Here is a 14,177-nt window from a genome sequence, read left to right as displayed (position 1 = left end):
GGCCCTAACGTCACTTGCCTATGTTCTGGATGTAAATCCACGGTTCGAAAAACACTCGCGCACAAATATAAAGGTTGCAGAGCAGACGCCGTGGTATTCGATTCGCCGACACCAATCTGCTCACGTGACTTCGCTGACTGCAGTTTTGCCACTGTGTATTCTTTGAGTTGTTAGGGGAGCACAAGTTCGCTCCAATAAACTTTTTTTCATTCGAGGCAACTGCGTTGTCTATGGCTTCGTGATAATATTCGCTCAGTTTAAATAGAGATTCTAATAAATGTTCTTAAATTGATCTCAATTAGCTTTCAAGAAAGGTTTTATTGAGTGTAGTCGAAATATCCTCTTGTCTGTGAGCGAGGTTTTCTTGTGAGTTTTAACAGCGGAGCTTTTAAGGCGCTCTGACTGTCCGGCGGTGATGTTTGTCACGTGGGTCGCACCCGCTCCCAAGTTCTCCCACGACGAAGAGACGGGCCGTCCATCGCGCGATCTCAGTTCATGCGGCGGGGCACGCGGCGCAATAACCCCCCAGATATATTCACTACTAAACTACCAGCCCTCCGTGGCTGGGGTATAGAAACGCAATACAGAGTCGATTGAAACTCTACATATGAATACAATAAGATGTTTGCTACGTGGTCGTAATAAAATGTTTACTGCCTGTATAATGACCACAGACTACAAATTAAAGTTCGATTGACCCTACAGAAAGGCAATATATAGTCTGTTAAAACTCAATATATGGAAGGCAATAAAATGCTTGTTGCATTCTTGCAATCAAAAGCCCATTGATTTTGTAGTGGCTGAAGTTGCTGAGATGGGAGTTTTGGTTCACTCTATAGAAGAGCAATATGCAGTGTAATAAAAGTCAGTCTTGAAGAAAATAAAATCTTGGTTGAGTGTGGCCAAAAAAGCGTTTTGACTTTCTAACAAGCGCAGTCTATACGCGATGAGTTTTTATAGACCTTTTTTTTCACGTCATATAAACCTAATAGGGGGTCTACTTTTCGCAACACTTGTCAGTCATTCAATGTGTAGTTATATTCTGGGGGTGACTTTTCTGAGTTTTGCTCATACAGTTTCTTTTACTGGTGTTAATTTTTAATTTCCAGTTGTCACACCGACGAGCGAAAAATTTAGCCCTAATTTGTCCGAGTTACCACGCACGATTTTGATAAACGACACAATATTCATCAAGCAGACGAATGCTAACTCCACCTTCAAAGTAGTCAGCAAAGTCGATAATATCCCGGTCACATGGGCACTTTCAATCGTGATTGAGTCGATACAGATCAAACTCAATGCGGATCTGGCGATGCTACACGGCAGTTTCAATCGCGATTGAGCCCGATACCCCTAAAACTCAATCCTGGCCTTTTGAAGCTTTTTCAAGCGAGATCGAGGTTTCGAAGCGTCATCGCACGAAAGCGGTGATACTCTCGTCCATATCCAGAAATCTGGGACACGAAGCAAGGACGCCCCTGGTGGCCACGACGCGAAGCACGCGCGTTTTCAATGGGAAGAGGCTGTTTTTTGAATTTATCTAAACCACGGTGTAAGAATATTTAGGTGTTGACACTCGCCGGTCGCCGCGGCGGAGAACGCGGCCAGATCGTGTTCACCCTTAGTACATGCGCAGACCGCAGCGGCGCGGGGGCGCTGCGAATGAGGGGCCGGCTATCGCTTGCGGAGTAGCGGGCGCAGCTGCGGTGGATGCGTGGCGTGCTTGACTTTCCGTGTCATTCACGCTGCGTTTCGGTGTTTTCTGCTGCCAGAGTGAGGAGTAGACATTATGATTCAGCCTCCACGTTGTGTTCGTCACCGATCACTGCGGCACCAGCCGCAGTGAGCGTTGTGGAACTCACGCGGTACAGCAAGGCGACGCAGTGCGCGGATATCGCGGCCTATGTGCTTTTTCGATGGCAAATTCCTGCGAACGGCACTTGTAATGCATTGTGTTTTCTCCAGCAAGAAAGGCGACTTGCATTTAAAAATGTGTGTTACACATAACGGCTATTTTGGCTTTCGTGGAACGAAAATATTTTTTATCTTTATGCTGAATGTATACATGGGTAATCAGGGGCCTAGACAGAGCAATTCTATTAACACACCGAATCGTTATATTAAAATTTAAAAACAAAGACAACAAGAATGTTGGTTTGTTCGGAAGTATGGTACCTTCAGAGCCCTGTACGTACCCGTATTTTAGTGCAGATATTACGTCGACGAAACAAATAACACAGACATTACTAAGGCAGAAAAACGAAAATTGCTTCACCGCAGGATCTATTTCTTTTTATTTTTTAACCTGTGGCGTAAAGCAACCCCCAAAAATAATTTCTGGATACGCCACTGTGGGAAATATTAGACACCGCAATGCAAGGCTTCAAGTTTGGACCTAATGGGATTATTCAAATCGTACAGAACACGGGCACCAGTTGCATTCTTTCGCTGATGCCGCAGTCAGTGTTACACTTATGTTGTTCGATTGAGCTCCCTGATCGGTAAAATCTCACAATATCAAAAGTCTGGAGGTCACAAGGTCCACGGACGAAATAATTGGGGCTTCCGTAAATTTTGACCAAAAAAAAACCGTGCATAGATAAGGACAAAAAAAGGAAATACATACACGATCTCTTGTTTATTTCTTTATTCGCCCTGTGTACGTGCAGTTTTTTTGTCAATATGGGCGAAAGAACCAGTTAGCCCAAGTTCCAAATTTATTAGAAATAATTGAAGCTACCGATGCCAGTATCTTTTATGTGTTTTCAAAGAAGCATTTAACAAGGCACACCACACGCCGTATGCCATGGCCGCGATGTGGTTAAGTTTATATACAGCCATTGCGGGCCTAGTTTTTACCCGCTGCACATTTTGGTTTAACATAATACGTTTATAAAGCTGTATAATTTGTCCTGACCCTACTAAGTTCGGTGGAGAATTTTGTGGTCCTCGAAGTCGCCTTAACACGCCGACTGCAATTATTCCAAACTGACATCCGCCAATCCCAGTTTAGAGTCGCGTGAGTATTTTATGTCTGGACGTGCACGCCTGTGTTTCCGTGAGATAGACAACCGCTCAGCACCGTCGGTATCGTCGTGAAAGCTGAGCTTGATAGAGAAACGCTTTGGGAAATTTTCACTGACCATTTTCGCGTCGAGTAGGCAGCACAGCACTGCAGTGCCTTAGCCATTAAAATGTCGCATATGTATTGTCTTGGTTTAGCTTCGTTCCGGGCCCTCGCGCGTACAACGGCGCAGGCGTCCCGCTACACAGCAAAACAGCGCGGGTTGTGTGCCTAGCTATGGAGGTAGCATTTCTGATACAGACGAAATACGAAAGCGTCACTGACGTCTCTGGACACGTTAAAGAACCACAGTTGGAGGAATTTTACCATATTCTCTACACGGCGGGCATTACCACCTCCCACCTAGGACGATTTACACTGCTCAAGCAACATTTTATGCTACGCGTAGGCTCTTCGGCCCAAAAGGGCGAGTGTGTGCGTTTGAGACAACTTTTTATTTTAAAAGGCGGCAAAGTAACTACACTCTCGGGAGCCGTGCGGATGAGCGAAAAAAAATTATTCGCAATAGAAGCGTTTCGACAACGATCTCGGAAGGGTCGCACGACCACGTCCTCGCTGCTGTTCCGCGGACTGCTGCAGTTTCTGTGAGTAAAAATGAAAGTTGCCCAAAATTATTTGCTGTCGACAGCATTTTCAATCTGTCTGTGCCTATCTGCAATTAAAAACCTTCACGCCCACACCGCTCCACCGAACGATCCCACAGCACCTGCATTACGGCTGCCGTAGCTCGGCAAGCAGATAGGCCCTCGTGGCGGGGCGCACTCTGGCGGCGATCCGGAGAAGCGCCTAGAGAGGCGAACAAGATCTGGCCGCGCCGCCGCGCGCAGTGTCAACACCTAAATATTCTTACACCGTGATCTAAACATACAGGGCATAAATTGCATTTGTGAGAACGGGGAACGCTTCCAGGAATCACTGCGAACATTTTAAAGGCCACAGCACGTTTGCGCACGCAGCATTAGTTGTTCCCACAGCGAATGAAGTTTAAACAATGGGAGCCTATGGAAGCAGCTAAAATTTAGGGTCAGTTTCAGCCACAAAAACGCGCCTAGTGACAACACAGTGGCTGAAGTGCAAGTTGTGTTAACTCATATAGCTAGAGCAGGGATTTGGCTTCCCTTGCGTGCAAACGACAAGTCATCACGCGGATGATAAAGCGTTCCAAATTGACAATTTCTGAAACACAGTCACCGTTATCGCCTAGCAGCTACATAAACGCGCTCTTCCTTCAGCGCTTCCGTGTGCCGATGGCCGAGCGGTTTCGCCTCGGGCACTTCGCGTTGGTTTCATTTTGCCGGGAAGGGATGTCGATTCCGGACCTCGGAGCTCTTTTTTTTTTTCATTTAGGTTTGGTTGTGAAAGGACGACATTTTTGGTGACAAACGTTTGTACGTCTACTGTACCTCGCTGGTTGGCTTTATAAATTTTGTCCACATATCCTTTGAAAGCCTATTTTCTCTGCTTATGAGAGGTGAAAGTTCGTCGCGAAATATTTTTAGCACGGTTTCAATGTTTTTTTTGTGTGTGTGTATATCTTAAGGTAGCTGGCTCTGATTAGTTTATTAAACGTACAGCAGTTATCAACAAAAAAGTTCAGGAATGGCAAAAAATATTACACAGTTCAGGAATGGCAAAAAATATTACAAGTGACAGACGTCCCTGCGATAAATGTGCTAGGTAGCGCCATCTACGCAGTTCACGTGAAATAAAAATAGTTGAGGAAAGTTACAAGGGCGGCGCTAAACAACAACTCGTATCATGGGGGTACGTGCGAGAGGGACGACATCTCTCCGTTGTCTGCATTTTGCCTTTAGCTTTGACCGTACAGACGGAAACTATTCCCTGATGCCTGTTGTTTCATGACCCACGTGCAGCGAAGGCGCGCATGTTTTACATCTTGGTGCTGTGATCGCAATTTTCTTTTAGAGGAGTAAACAATCGTGACAGGTGACAATATTAGAGGGAAGTCATGGATAAATATCCTAACCACCTCCACTAAAGGAAAAAAAAAATTGGCCGCCACCCCGCCCTGCGAACGTGAATGTCCAGCGAAGCAGTATCAAACACCGCACATGCTGATGGGGGGTGTTTTATTGTTACTTTGGAGTAATGGTAGTGATAATCGCTTTATGGTCGCTGTGGTAGACCGTCATTGGTTCTGCGACCATTTTCGCTACGTTCTTATGCAACCGGGAAACACACGCGGGGTAAGGAATGTGCTCCCATTGCCGCAGGCGTGGTTATAAACCATTTTGCGGATTGCACTTCACACGAGAGTTACGAATGAGATCGAATGGTCCTTTCGAAAGCAGCTGCAACCTAACCTTTACCGGGAACGCGTGCGAGGGTGTTTCCATTGTTCACAGGACCTCATCATCAATAGTATGCGGTTTGATGTTTATTGAAACGAATTTTAAACCATCGTCGTCGGTTGACTGAGGGGTGCATATTTATGTTTAATTACTTGGTATATCCATGTACCCCTCTCCAAATCCGAACTGCTTCGACCGTGTCGGAATGGCACAATCGCATTGGCGTCGGCTACGTATCGCGAGGGACCCAGGTTCGAATCCGAACACGAGAACCGTTTTTTTTTCTTCAATTCACCAGCTATCATCACCGCTGCCACTGAAAGTTGGCTTTTCTGCAGTGCGTTTTGGGTTTACACCATGACATTTTCCCACCAACGAGAAGTATACAGCTTCGTTGTAAAAAGACCGAAGGTTCGTCGAGGAAGGACCAGACTTGCCGTGGGAGCTTGTTGGAGGTAAGCCTTTCGCATGGATTAGATTTATTTTCGATTATGGATGCCCTGTAGCTAGTATTGCCTGCTCTGGCTATTATTTATGTAGCAGTTACGGTAACTTCGCGTTTCGTGCAGTGCTCTTTCTCCCCCTTTCCCTTTTTTTCAGACACATGCGTGAAAGCTTGTTCGGCAGCGTGCGACGTATCGTTGTCTGCGGATCGTCCTGGCTCCCACGTGTCAAGTGCTGCGCCCACGCACACCAGACATAATCGAATTAGCAGTTATCAAGCCGCTGGCGGTTTGTGCATACTCAAGGTCTAGTCATACAAAGGGCCGGATTCTGTAAACTGGCGGCCGTCTTTGGGAATGACGGGGTTTTGGCGTTAGAAATGCGTGTTTTCCTTGGTTCGGCAGTCCTGTTATCGTATACAGGAGGAGGAGGAATAAACTTTATTTATGCGAGCCTTAGGTGCTGCTGTCTGGGCACCCGCCTGGTGGGGGGTTTCCTCTAGTCCGGGATACCCTGGCCTGCACTGGCCACCCGGGCCCTCTCTACCAGGCTACGCTGGGAGGAGAGGTCGGAGCTGGTCAGTTGTGCCACCCACTGCTCGTAAGTAGGTTGGAGATTGGGAGTAAGGGACGGGGTTTGTTGACACCCCCATACCAGATGGTATAGGGTGCCAGGATGGGGGCAGTATTTGCAAGATGCGGGGTAGAGGGTGGGGTACATTGCATGGAGTAGGGTATTGTGGGGGTAAGAGTTTGTTTGTAGTCGCCGGAGTATTGTACCTTCGGTTCTAGATAGGTTTGGTAGACAGACGAAAAAAAATAGCGCCGCTCCTGACGAGAAGCAAAACGACAGCTCGAAGCGACGCGACACTGGGCGCAAAAAAAAAAAGAAAATAGAAACAGAGAGCCATTTTGACAAGAAGGAAACGACAACAAGGAACGCGACGGTGTGGCCTTCGAGTCACTGTTATTTGCCTTTGTAAATATACCTACAAAATTTCGTCTTTTATTGCGGAGCTTCTAGGTGCTTTTATCTACTTTGCGTGCAAACTGAAGCTACTCAATTTTCGTCGGTAGACGGAAATATCGCAATCCTAAACGCCATCGGCATGCTTTCTGCTAGCGCGCGAGAATTGAAAAGCAGGCGCTGGCTGTTTAACGAAGAGCCATTGTAGCTGTGCTTGAACCATGATCATCTTGTCCAAACGTACTTTAGTGACAATGTATAATTGATCATTTCCTGAAGCAAACGCTCCATGCAAAGACAGAAAGCGCCGAACTGTTACATGGTCAACCCCCCCCCCCCCCTCCAACTTTGATCTCAGCATATGAATGACAATTATTCACATGTTTAGTAACAGCATAGTGCGGACAGGATGCAGAAAAAAACATTTTTTTGTGTGTTTCAAGTAAGCTCAATGAATGGGCACCCGAGTTGCTTCGTCCAGCCCTGTTACAGACTTGAGTGTGGAAGTTCCCAGTGACTATGAATAAAACCCTGTAAGTACGCGTCATTTACAAGCTATTTCCTTTTTTTCTTTCATTTCGTTTTATAAATTATCAAAGTCATTTTTCTTTCATTTTTTCAGTCTGAAAGCTCCCCCTCAGGCTATGCTCCTGGTCGAATAATATATGCATTAAAGAAGGGAAGATAGCAGTTTGTAAACCCTGTTATTATGACATGGCTTGACATTTCATGCTTACAAACTGGTCCGATTTTCCACTTGCTATGGGAATCACATTGATTTGCAATGCGCTATGCATAGAAGGAGAAGCTGAAATTTTAAGGATGTGCAATGCCGTCAGGATTTCCATTAGGGCATGAACCTTCCATCTGCTGGGAAAAATAAAAAGAATATTGCCGCTTTTAAGAAGGTGCAAAAGTACAGTTTTAGCTGAGCGGGTTTACGGCCAGCGGAGCGCAGACGCCAGTGTGCCTGCGCCGAACGTTGAAGTCGCCAGCGGTTTCCCGGAGCGGATTTCACGCGCGCTCAACTGCCCACCCAACCGTGTCTGTGCGATATAAACGCTTCGTTTTGTTTCTAAGCTAGGGGTTATTTTTATCCTTTTTGACTGAAATAAGGGAATGTACCGGTCGGATAGGGAAAATAATTTGTCTCTGTAGAGCACCCAGTTATCACTGATGTTACGACTGTAGAAAGATGGCAGGAATGTGTCAGTGTAGAAGGTCTCGATTTTGGCGTTAATTTTGCTATAGTCACCCTTACTGTAACCGTGATTTTTTTTTCGTTTCAGTGCCACTGAACGCAAGCGGAGTGTTAAGGGTTACTTGATGAAGGTTATGATCGCAAAATCTATCTATGCGTATTACGGTACCAACTGTTTCAGAGGCGGTCGTCAGAATGCGGTCGGGGATGTTAGAACCGCGAGCGGATTGGTTCACCATTTGAGATATAATGGCTAAGGCTAGGTTTATAAACTCAATAGACGTCTTCTTCAAGCTACTAAATTTACTATATTTCAGAAGCCGGTCAAACAAACGCAAAAAAAGCTTTAATTGAAGGTCAACGCCGGTATTGAATTGAAATTTAGCGTGCGCTGCGTCCTTGGACGAATGACAGGCACATGTGGAACAGACAAAGTTTATGTTGGTGCGCAAACTTGCAACTGGTTGAATCAAAGTGTTGATCGTTACATGTATGCATGCGAGGTAGTGGTGGGGGTACAATCGTGGTGAAACAGTGCTCACGTGTGCTCACGAGACATCGGATTTTTTCTTTAGCATTGCGATCTCCCTATCAGTGCGCGCTATTGTCGGCACGTTTAACACATTCGCCATGTGCCTCCGAGAACATTATAATTAAGAGCCTCTACCACCTCCCTCACTCTCTGGTCCCGAGAGCATGACAGCACAGTTGCATTGCATGCTACAGCCGCGCATCCACACCTGGCACAGTGGGCAGCTAGATGGACTGGCGATTGCAGTCATTTGCAAGCGTTGTTGCGCTCGAAGTCTATCATTCAAACACCGGTCAATCTGGCCGATGTAAGATGTGCCACAGGAGAATGGAATTTTATAAACAACGCCAACTGCGCATTCGGCGAATTCGCTGACATGTTTTACGCCGCAAGACCATAGGACGTTTTGCGTGGTTTCCTTCAGCGAATTTACTTTTTTGAACATCGCCTTTAGTTTCGAAGGCGCAGAACATACCGCATAAATATTGTGCCTGCCTGCCACTTTTTCAGTATGTAAGAAACTCTGTGCGCGTACGAGAGCACTTCGAGGGCTTTTTTATCTAGTTTCGCTTTTTACTTTGGTCATGAATTTTTCTGGGGCATTTTTTGTGAAGTTTGAGCTTTCAAGCTGAGCGCCTTAAGTCCAGCGGATACACGAAGCAGGTGGTGGTTTCCGCGGCTAAAAGTGCCTCAGAATACATCATGACAAACCGAAAGGAAATGCAAAACTACACAAAAAAATGCCTCGTACCGCTCCCGTACGTGCACAGAGTTTCGCACAAACTGAAAAAATTGGCAGGCAGGCACAATATTTACGTGGCATGTTCTGTGCCTTCGAAACTAAAGGCGATGTGCGTATGATTTGTCTGTCGCACTGTTCCTGTCATTCCTCCAAGGATGCAGCGCACCCTAAATTTCAATTACAGGCCATACCAACTGCCCCTACACAAGCCTTTGTTGGCTTCAACGCTGCTGTCATGCATTTCAATCGCAGTTTTTTTTATTCTGAATGTTATTTTCCAGTGTCGATAGTAAAGCTAACATGCCGCAGTCCGAGGGGATTTTCATTAAATTTAGCTGAACGGGAAGTGGCAAACATCCACGTGGCACAGCCCTCACACCTAACAGTCAGGACGAATCAGTTTTTGAAACCTCTCCCAGCCCCCCTACCCCCCAGAAACGCCATCGTTAAGCAGCGTCGGTCGCGACAGGGTCCGGCCCTTATCATTCTCAACCTGGGCCGGAATCATTCATCATTCCACTCCGGCGCAGGCCCATCCTTCTTCTCAACGCCTACTACGGCGGAAGCTTTAAGTGCCCCATTCTGCGAAAAAGTGCCATTGTCGTTGTTCGGTACAGAAAAGGGCCGCCGCTGTAAACATTAAATAAATAAAAGACACTTGTCTTCCGATGGGATTTCAACCCGGGCCTCCAGCGCCGCAGAAAAGCGCGTTACCAACCACGCTATCTCCGCAGTTTGCCAGCGGTGGAACAAAACTTGTTAATCCTTTCTCCGTGGCACATACCCGCTTGGGGTATTGGCCAGGAATCGAGAGCTTTGAGGGGCTTATGTGCCCACTTCACAAAATTTACAAAATTTACAAAAAAATTGGCTGACGACTACGATACTCCCTAATGGGAAATCTGAGCGCATCTGTTTAGCTGGTTCGACTTTCCAAAATATGTTTGAGGCAGATAATTTCGGACAGACGTATATGTATGGTTACAGACCACTTTTATTCTTCACATATTACTCCTTCGCGGTGCGACTGCCACGCTAATCCGGACGTCGCGGGAGGCCGCGAGTGGGTGTGGTCCACAGCCGCGCCGCAGACACCTCCTGGGATGCAGCGCTTTGTTTTCACATTGATATCGGTGGACGTACTACGCATTAGTGATCGCGTCATCGGCGAACACACAACGGCACGCGCTACAGCTTTCCTCTCTCCGGTGTTCTCTTCTTTCGACACACGGCGGCTCGCGGCGAACACACAACGGCACGCGCTACAGCTTTCCTATCTGCAGTGTCTTCTTATGTCGACACACGGTAGCTCGCGATGCCGCTTGCCTCGCTTCGGTTCTCTCCACACGCGGCGGCTCGGGCCACCGGTTTCTCTTCGGTGTCCTCTTCATTCTCTCGGTTACACAGACGCCAACGCCAACGCCGACGCCTACGCTGCCAAACCCCGGAAGCGGACGCATAAGAGCTGCGCTCTAAAATGTGAATTGAACGGCAAAAGTTGTAACATAGTGTGTGCCGCGTGACACCTGAACGTGATGGCACGTGTATAGAACAGGTGCACACCAGCCCCACAGAACCCTGATTCCGGGAAAGCTGTGTCGGGCACCAAGCAGCTTGCTGACGTAAGCAGTGAATACAACAATGCGATAATGGTAACGCTAATAATGAACAGTACTTCCCCGATATATTGGTTCGGAACGTGTCGAGGCAGGCACTCCGCATTTAGCGCGTGTACGATAACCAGAAGCTGAAGCAAGAGCAGCTGCGGGCGATCTGACATCGCCTTCACTTTTTAAACAGCGGAGCTGTTTAAAGGGACACTGAAGTGAATTTGTCAAGCTCCCGTTTTTGCTTGCGCTGCGTAGACTGGCTCAAATTAGCACACTTTTCATCGTTTATCCGGTTGACAAATCGCTAATTATTTTACAAAGCGCGTAAGAAGAAAAACTACCATGCGTGGTTTGCGGCGGCCGCACCAACTAAGGCTGTGACGTTGGGAGGAGGGGCGCCGTGATTGGACGATGCCCAAGATTAGCAATCACACAAGTTTCGGTTTCGTTTTCGGTTCTGTGAAACATAACCAATGGCGTTGTTGGATGGGCATTCTCAATATCTCAGTAATCATCGTACCGCGCTTCTGCCATGTTGTCGGCTGTAAAATGCACAAGATAAGCCTCCCAGGACGGCTTTTAGTCGTAGCATTCACTAGCCGAGACCTACGCAGTGCATGAACGCCCCCCGCGTAGTACCCGCAGACGCCCAAATGTCATGCGCTTTTCCCCCATATTTGGAGCTTGCCTCCCTCATGCCTGTATCGTAAAAAGCGTGTTCGCACCAGGCCAAGGGTCTGTTCATTCTGGCCTGTGCGCACTGCCTGCAAGCAGTCGGTGCTTATGGCAACAGCACGCCAACGAGAACTCGCTAGCGCGCCAGTGCCAGCCTGCGCGCGTTTTGTGAACTAGTTCGTGTAGCCATGAACGTTGCGGCCCAAAAAAAGGTGAACTCAATATAGAAAACATCGGCGGAAAACAAGAAAGTTAACTTACAAAAAAAAAAGCACGTACCCGCGGGGATTCGAACTCGTGACTTGCAAAACTTTTGCGGCGACATACCTAACGCCGGACCGGGACGCGGAGGCCTTGCTAATATAGGGTATATATTGTATAACCGGTTTACACTTTTATTTAGTTTTGACATTTCAAGCAGCTTAGGTGACTATTTGTTGCACTGCGATCGTGCAGTAAGCGTCGCCCGAGTTTCCACAGTAGCTCACGTCTAGCAATTGCATTTCGTAGACGGAAAAGCGTTCGCAGATGCGTAGTCGTGCTGCTGACCGCTGTGCTTGTTCGCCCAGCGCAAAAAAGTGCTTCCCGCGCCCTAGTTTTACGCTGTACGGTAAAAATATCAAATGATTTTATTTCCTTAGTACCTATATTGACTTCGCTGACTCTTCTCCCGCCTTCAAGAGGCCTTATATTTTCCTACTGGCGTACCAGTCAGCGAAGCGTCGCATGTGCGCTTGTGCAGCGCTTGTGTGAAGCGACCTTGACTTGGAGCTAGATACAGTGTACAAACAAACCAAGTAAAGAAAGGCACATTCTTCCATTCACAAACGTGTCCTGGCTTCGTTTCAACTAAGCGAACGAATTGCGACCAAGCAATTTTTTTTAACCTCCTTGATTGCGACGACCCGCCGGCGGCCGGCGGACGAAACGCTGGGCCGACTGACTCTGTCGGCCGGGGAGCCGTGCAGTAGCGCAGCCGTGGCGCAGCCAATTGCCAGCTCATCCCCTCCTGACGTCACACGAAAACGCCACAGTAAATGGGCGAGCGTAAAGAGAGGAGGACAGCATTTTCTAATTAGTTTTTCTACTAAATAAAATCGCGTAAACGCGCCTAGAGTGGTCGAAACATGGCCTGGGGACTCCGGACTACAATTTGCGCTAGTAATCCCGCAATGTTTACATATCACTTCAGTGTCCCTTTAAGCTTGCAATGAGTTCCATCCGTGCCTGGCGTCGCTCAAAACTCGGTGCAGCAAAGTGGAGAGGAGGAAAGTGCTAGGCCAAGAAGTGTGAGGGAAAATTGCGAGGAGGCAAGGAGCAGAGGACTGCGCGCCTCAAGAAAAAAACCGCTTCCGCCGGTCGGAATGAAACCTGGGTCCCTGGCTTCATGAAACCGGCGTCTATCCGATTTCGCTATCATCGCTTTCTTGGCGCTCAGCACTTCCTTTGGGTTTGTAGAGTGGGCGTTGGCTTTGAACTTTGGCTGAGCTGAAGTGAATGGGCAGACCTAAGAAAAGCGAAGTTAAAGCTCGTTTATACCACCGGGTGCGCTCTATCCTCAGTCTTCGCATCTCGATCGCGGAGGTGGCCGAATTTTTATCATAATCGGGTTTCAATGGCAAATGTAGTATCGCAGGCGAAAAAACGTTTCCCATAAAATATTGCATGATTGATTGATTGATTGATTGATTGATTGATTGATTGATTGTAGGGTTTAACGCGCCGACGCAACGCAGGCGATGAGGCGCGGTAGTGGAGGGCTCCGGATTAATTTTGACCACCTGGGGACCTTTAAAGTGCGCCGAAATCTCGAACACACTGGCGTTTTTGCTTTTCGCCTCCATCAGAAAAGCTGCCGCTGCGGCCGGGGATCGAACCCGTGACCTGGTGCTCAGCAGCACAACGCCTTAGCTACTGAGCCACAGCGGTGGGTATTACATGATTAGAAAATGACTACAGCAGCCTCAAAATACGCGGTGTAGAAATAATAAGAGCTGTGCGCAATGTTCACAGACGCACGCGCACGCTTTTTTCATCGTTGATTGAAGTATTCAGCACGGCGGTCAGTACACCAAATCAAGGCAAATCGGCTTAGACGGGCGGGCTACGTCCACTAGCACGCGCTGAAAAAAATCAGGAAAGACATTAACATATATAATGTAGACGGCGCAGTGGAGGATCCAAATGGGATAGCAGAGGGGGACGCCCCAAGCGCCTACAAAATAGCCCCATTGGACTGTAATTTTGGCAATGCTCTTGTAAAACGGCCTCCTAATCCCTCGCCCCTTCTTACAATGTTAATTTGCACCGCCTGGTCAATGATGTGCATTTAAGTTCAGGTCAATTCAATTCAATGATGTTTTATTATAAACACAAAAAACATTACACAATGATGCATACAGGAGGAGATCCCAAAGTCGGAGACTGCATTCAACTTTTATTTTTTCTGTATTTTTGTTAACCTTGGCGAAATTCGGGCTACGTTGATCGGAACTTTCTGCAAGCAGCCTCCGCATTTCCGGCGAACATTTTTTCTAAGTGAACAGGAACACATTCCTACACCCTTGTCCCTCTCCTCAACATTTAGGAAGGCGGGGTGGTATTCTACTT

Source organism: Haemaphysalis longicornis, unplaced genomic scaffold (assembly GCF_048455015.1).
Source record: "Haemaphysalis longicornis isolate Haplotype H1 unplaced genomic scaffold, Haemaphysalis longicornis Haplotype H1 scaffold_16, whole genome shotgun sequence".
Taxonomy (NCBI): domain Eukaryota; kingdom Metazoa; phylum Arthropoda; class Arachnida; order Ixodida; family Ixodidae; genus Haemaphysalis; species Haemaphysalis longicornis.
This window is presented reverse-complemented; position numbering follows the sequence as displayed.